Below are 6,731 nucleotides of genomic sequence, written 5' to 3'. Positions count from 1 at the left end.
AGCTGAATCTGAGATGCTGATTAATGCTGAGGAGGGGAGAGTACCCTGCTGTGACCAGGACCTGAACATGTGCCTCTGCTCCTTGTTGTCAGCTGGAGGCAGGCAGAGGAGGTAGGACAGGAACTCAGAGAAGGGACAGTGGACTGGGGTGCTGCCCGATCGCCCTCTTGGGTCAAGTGATCTGGCAGCTGCCAGCACCATAGGAGCTCCCTGGCTGTCTTGGGCCTGGCCTTAGGGCAGAAGCAAGCAGAGAAAGAAGCGCATGTACAAGGATGGGTTCCACCCGAAGAAAAGCTGGATTTCTAGCACCTGAGTGTGGCTCCTAGAAAGGCAGAGTGGATGAAGCAAAGTTGGTCACAGATTCACTCCGGATTCACCAAGTGCCCCGTCTCAATGTGGCCAGATAACATTCCTGCCATTCACTGGGGTGTTTGCTTCTGTATTTCCTTTTAACTTTTGCTCTTGCCTCACTCATGCTGCACAAGAGGTAATAAGGTTAATTCAGCAGAAGCGGAGAGCAATTAAAAAGAACAAGGAAGCAAGTCTTAAGACCAAAGGATTGGGACGGATGCCTCATTTGTCAGTCATTTTCTTCTACCCCAAAGGACATTAAAAGCTCCCTGGGTTGTGGAGAGAAGAGGGTCAGAGGATAGAGGGGTCCTTGAGAAGGGTCTGGAAGCCCAACCTTCCTTTGGCTAAGCCTGGGGTTACAGGGATAACAGAAATTTCAGGTGACTTTGGAGCGATCTGAAAGTTGGGGAGACCTAGGGGAGGTCAGGGAGACGCAAGCCTGGGAGAGTTCCCTTGTGTGACTGTGGGCAAGAGGGGCAGCACAGAGATGGCTGTGGGTGGTGTGCCTGAGAAGAGCGGGTCTTGTGGAGCCTCGTGGAGCCTCCTGCCTTAGGAGAGAGCAGAAGGATTTTCCCATGTCCCTTAGCGGCCTATAATAGAGCTGAGATTGCACCACTCAGATGGTGGGAGGGAGAGATGGTGGAGCTACAGTCTGAGCACATCAGCCCCAAGGGGCCAGCAGGACTGTGTGCCTCACAGGCTGACAGCCAGCTTGGGTGTCTCCCAGAACACAGCCAGCCCCCAGCTCACCTTGCAGAGGCCCTAAGTGAGCTCCCAGCTGAAATTTAGACATAGTCTGGCTGATGAAGAGAATAGAGAGAAACCCCAAAGTAACAAGATCACTTGGAATTTACTGAGACTGCCTACTCACATGCAGCTGAATAGCAGCTCAAAAGATAAAGCAAGCCCCATGGAGAAAGATAATTTCTTTTCTTACAAACCCGAGTATGTGGCCTGACATTGGGGGAGCGGATGATGAGGTCCCCCTGAGAACCACGTTCTGGGGAGGCTGCACTTTCTCAGGCATTCAGGAAGCCAAGAGGCAGAAAGGGCCAGGGGTGGCCAGATGGAGAAGTCAGGCCAACCTAGACTCAGAAGAGCATGTGGAGGGGGTTCCCGTCGTGGCGCAGTGGTTAACGAATCCGACTAGGAACCATGAGGTTGCGGGTCCAATCCCTGGCCTTGCTCAATGGGTTAGGGATCCAGCGTTGCCGTGAGCTGTGGTGTAGGTCGCAGATGCAGCTCAGATCCGGCGTTGCTGTGGCTGTGGCATAGGCCTGCAGCTATAGCTCCAATCCGACCCCTAGCCTGGAAACCTCCATATGCTACAGAAGAGGACCCAGGAAAGGCAGAAAGATGAAAAAAAAAAAAAAGAAGAGCATGTGGAGATGATCTGCCCAACACCTTGGCTGGACAGAAGGCAGAGAGAAGCAGAAGGTGGTTAGGGACCAAGGAAGCCCTTGGCAGAGCCAGGGACCCAGCTCTTTCCAACCCCCAGCTATGCAAGTGGCTACAAGACCAACAGAGCAGAGTGGGGTGGAAGCACAGGCACTGCAGAGCCGTCCCTAGAGGGTGGGGCTGGCTGGGTGGACAATCCCCCAGTCCTTGGGGTCTCCAGGCACTCACACATGCTGAGCCAGCTGTCTCCAGCTGTGGTGTCCTGTTAATAACTGCACTAACTGGCCCCACACACGTCAGCACTAATCTGCACACAGCCTTCGAGGACCTGATTTATCAGAATGGAGGGCACGCTCTTAAAGGGTCACAGCCCACCGCGGATCTCCGCTCCCTTAGCAGTAAGTGGCGGAACATATTTTCTCTGCTAACACTACTGTATGTTACAGGATAGATTATTTTAAGAATCAAGACTAAATTGAAACAAGGCAGGCTTGATTTTTTTCCCCCAGAACCATAGGAGACGGTCATCTATCAGTGTGATCAGCGGGCACAGTACCAGAGAGTGACTGAGAAGCCCAGGGTGGAGGTCTCAGTTCCAGCATTGATATGCCCAAGTGATCTTGGGCAAGTCACTTACCCCCACTGAGCCTCAGCTTCCTCATCATTAAAGTGGGAGCCACTATCTCCTGTCCTGGTACATCAGATGGTCTTACAAACACATCAGGGAAACACACACCAGACATTTTACCAGGAAGGACATGTACACATAATCATGGGTGGTAAACAGGAAAAAAAAAGTTCAAAATCCCTAATCATCAGAGTTCCCATCATGGCTCAGTGGTTAGTGAACCTGGCTAGTATCCAAGAGGATGCAGGTTCAATCCCTGGCCTCTCTCAGTGGGTTAAGGATCCAGGGTTGCCCTGAGCTGTGTGTAGGTCACAGATGCAGCTCGGATCTCTTGTTGCTATGGCTTCGGTGTAGGCCAGCAGCTACAGATCCAATTCTGACCCTAGACAGGGAACTTCCACATGCCCTGGGTGCGGCCCTAAAAAGACAAAAAGACCAAAAAAAAGAAAAAAAATCCCTAGTTATCTTAGAAATACAGATTAAACCAGCCGGAGGACATTTTTGATTGACTATGATTAAAAGGTGATAAAAGACAGGCTTGGTGACTGTGAAGAGATACAGGCACTTTTTCAAACCCTGTTGCTGAGAGTATCAATCAGAATGATCTTTGAGGAGGGCAAACTTGGCTGTTAAAATGAGCTTACCCTTTGACATTGAAACTCCAAACCCTGGAATGTGTCCAGAGGAAATAATTAATTGTGTGAATAGAAATATAAGAATGTTAGGAATTTTATTCCAGAATCTGCTTACAACATTGGAGGGAGGGAACAATCTAAATACGTGATCATTGGAGTTCCCATCGTGGCACAGTGGAAACGAATCCGACTAGGAATTGCGGGTTCGATTCCTGGCCTCGCTCAGTGGTTAAGGATCCAGTGTTGCCGTGAGCTGTGGTGTAGGTCGAAGACACGGTGTTGCTATGGCTGTGGTGTAGGCCAGCAACTGGAGCTCGGATTGGACCTCAAGCCTGGGAACCTCCATATGCTGTGGGTGTGGCCCTAAAAAAGACAAAAGACAAAAATAAATACATACATACATACACACATACATGCTTGATAATTAAGAATTGGTTAAAGGATGTTACAACCATCTGATGGGACATTATGTATCCGATTTAGCTGTCAAAACCATTAGTGACACAAAATTACTCGCTTTTTTCTTTCTTTTTTTCTTTTTTTGTCTTTTTGCCATTTCTTGGGCCACTCCCTCGGCATATGGAGGTTCCCAGGCTAGGGGTCGAATTGGAGCTGTAGCTGCTGGCCTACGCCAGAGCCAGAGCAACGCAGGATCCGAGCCGCGTCTGCGACCTACACCACAGCTCACAGCAATGCCGGATCCTTAACCCACTGAGCAAGGCCAGGGATGGAACCCGCAACCTCATGGTTCCTAGTCGGATTCGTTAACCACTGCACCACGACGGAAACTCCTCCTTAAGTTTTTTTAAAAAGCAGGCCACAAGGCAAAATCCATAGTGAAATCTATGGAGGAAAAAATACTAGAAGAAAATACACCAAAATAAAAAAAAGAAAAGAAAAAGAAAAATACACCAAAATATGGACGATAGAGAGTTATGGGGCAGTGGGCTTATGAGTGACTTTTATTTTCTTCTTTTTACTTACTTGCATCCTCTACATGTTCTACAGTGACCACTACACTCTTAATTTTTGAAACAATTAAAGCTATTTATGGTTCTAATAACTATCCTCACTCTGTCTCCCCAGGGTGGGAATAGGATCTAACTGGAAATGCTAAGGAAATTGGACCACATAGAGGATCATGATTCTACTGTTCTCCCCAAAGCCCCTGCCCTGGGTCAGAGTTGATCGCTCCTTCTCAGTGCCTCCATTCATTTCTGTCTTTCTCCCAGCACCAACCATGCATTGCCTTCTCCTAGGTTATTTACAACCCATCTCTCCTGGGGCCTGAGAGATCCCTGGTGTGGAAACTACCATGTCTTGGTAACATGACCTGGACAAGGCTTGTCCCAGAATCAGTACCCAGTGAATGCCTGTTGAATTAAACTAAATGACTATTGGCTAGAGCTAGATCACCTTGGACGCACCACCCTGCTTGCTGCCTGCCAGAGTAGTCAGCTGCCTTGTCTGTGCCAGGCCCAGCAAAGCCCTGCGTGTATGTGGCCCTCCTCTCACCATCATTTTTTCTGGAAGGCTGCTCATGGCTTGCTGATCCAGTGAAACCTTACCTACAGCCCCTTCTCTGTGGGAAGTGGGGGCACAAGGCTATCCCAAACATGATTTCCTTGGAACCTCATAACACATCAGGGGGGATGTGAGGAACTCTTAGCCCCATTTTACAGATAAGGAAACAGAGGTTCTGAAAATTAGAATGAGTTGCCCATAGAACTACTTGGAAGAGGAACCTCTGTTCCCAGACTTGAATCCAGTGCTCTCACCCTGTGCCCAGAATATGCTTCTTAACCCAGGGCAGCAGAAACTCAAACCCAAATAGATACTCTGAAGTCTTCACACAGTGACAGATTGGGATTCCAGCACGACTCATCACGAGCTATGTAGCCCTTTCCTTCTCAGAGCCTCAGTTTTCTCATCTGTAAAGTGGTCCTAATAATCTCAGAGGCTTGTTGAGGGGATTACATTAGAGGGGAAAGCTCTTCACGTAGGATCTAGCTCAGTGTATACAGGTTCCCTCCCTGCTCAGATGAACCTTTGACAAAGGGCTGCCTCCAGACACGGCTGCCCAGGTGGGCCATCTGTACTTCTCCCTGGGAATAGCCTTGCTGTCTACGTACTCTGAAAGCAACAGGTGCTGCCCAGAAGGCTGATGGCACACAATGCCTCTTCCTCTATCCCTCACCCAAAAATTCCTTCTATAGCTTCTTTACTGGGCAGAGGTAGGGTGGGAGGGTGGAAATAATGAGAAAAAGAGAGTAGGAGACTGACAGAATGTGTCTCTGCCACTGACTCACTGTGGATACATCACTTCCGTAGTGGGATGAATAATGCCCTCTGCCAAATATCAGGTCCTAATAGCAGGTATAAATCTTACCTTATAATTTGCAAGATAGACTTTGTGGTCATGATTAAGTTAAGGATCTTGATCCAAAGAAGACATACAGATGGCCAGTAGGCACATGAAAAAATCCTCAACATCACTACTTGTTAGAGAAATGCAAATCAAAACTGCAGTGAAGTACCACCTCACACCAGTCAGAATGGCCATCATTAATAAGTCTACAAATAACAAATGCTCAAGGGAGTATGGAGAAAAGGAAACCCTCCTACACTGTTGGTGGGAACGTATACTGTTACAACCACTATAGAAAACAGCATAGAGGTACTTCAGAAAACTCAGTATAGAACCACCGTATGACCCAGCAATTCCACTCCTGGGCGTATATCCAGACAAAAATTTCATTCAAAAAGATAAATGCACCCCCATGTTCACTGAAGCACCATTCAGAATAGCAAAGACATGGAAACAGCCTAAATGTCCATTGACAGAGGAATGGATTAAGAAGTTGTGGTACATATAACAATGGAATACTATTCCGCCATAAAGAAGAATGAAATAATGCCATTTGCAGCAACATGGATGCAACTAGAGAGCCAAAATTTTTTTTTTGTCTTTTTGCTTTTTCTAGGGCCACTCCCACAGCATATGGAGATTCCCAGGCGAGGGGTCTAATCGGACCCGTAGCCACCATCCTATGCCAGAGCCACAGCAACTCGGGATCCGAGCCTCGTCTGCAACATACACCACAGCTCACAGCCAACGCCGTATCCTTAACCCACTGAGCAAGGCCAGGGATTGAACCTGCAACCTCATGGTTCCTAGTCAGATTCGTTAACCACTGAGCCACAACGGGAACTCTGAGAGTGTCATATTAAGAGAAGTAAGTCAGAAAAAGAAAGACAAATACCATGCGATAACACTTATATGTGGAATCTAAAATATGGCACAAGGAGTTCCTGTTGTGGCTCAGTGGTAACAAACCCAACTAGTAGTCATAAGGACATGGGTTCGATCCCTGGCCTCGTTCAGTGGGGTTAAGGCTCTAGTGTTGTCGTGAGCTGTGGTGTAGGTCACAGACGCAGCTCGGAACCTGCATTGCTGTGGCTGTGGTGTAGACCGGCAGCTGTAGCTCCGATTTGACCCCTAGCCTGGGAACTTCCATATGCCACAGGTACAGCCCTAAAAAGACAAAAAAAAAAAAAAAAATGGCCCAAATGAACCTATCTACAAAACAGAAATACACTTACAGACATAAAGAACTGACTTGTGGTTGCCAAGGGGGAGGGAGGAGGGAGTGGGATGAACTGGGAGTTTGGGGTTAGTAGATGCAAACTATTATATTTAGATGGATAATCAATGAGGT

This window comes from Sus scrofa, chromosome 1, assembly GCF_000003025.6.
Source record: "Sus scrofa isolate TJ Tabasco breed Duroc chromosome 1, Sscrofa11.1, whole genome shotgun sequence".
Taxonomy (NCBI): domain Eukaryota; kingdom Metazoa; phylum Chordata; class Mammalia; order Artiodactyla; family Suidae; genus Sus; species Sus scrofa.
Note: the sequence above shows the minus strand (reverse complement) of the source record.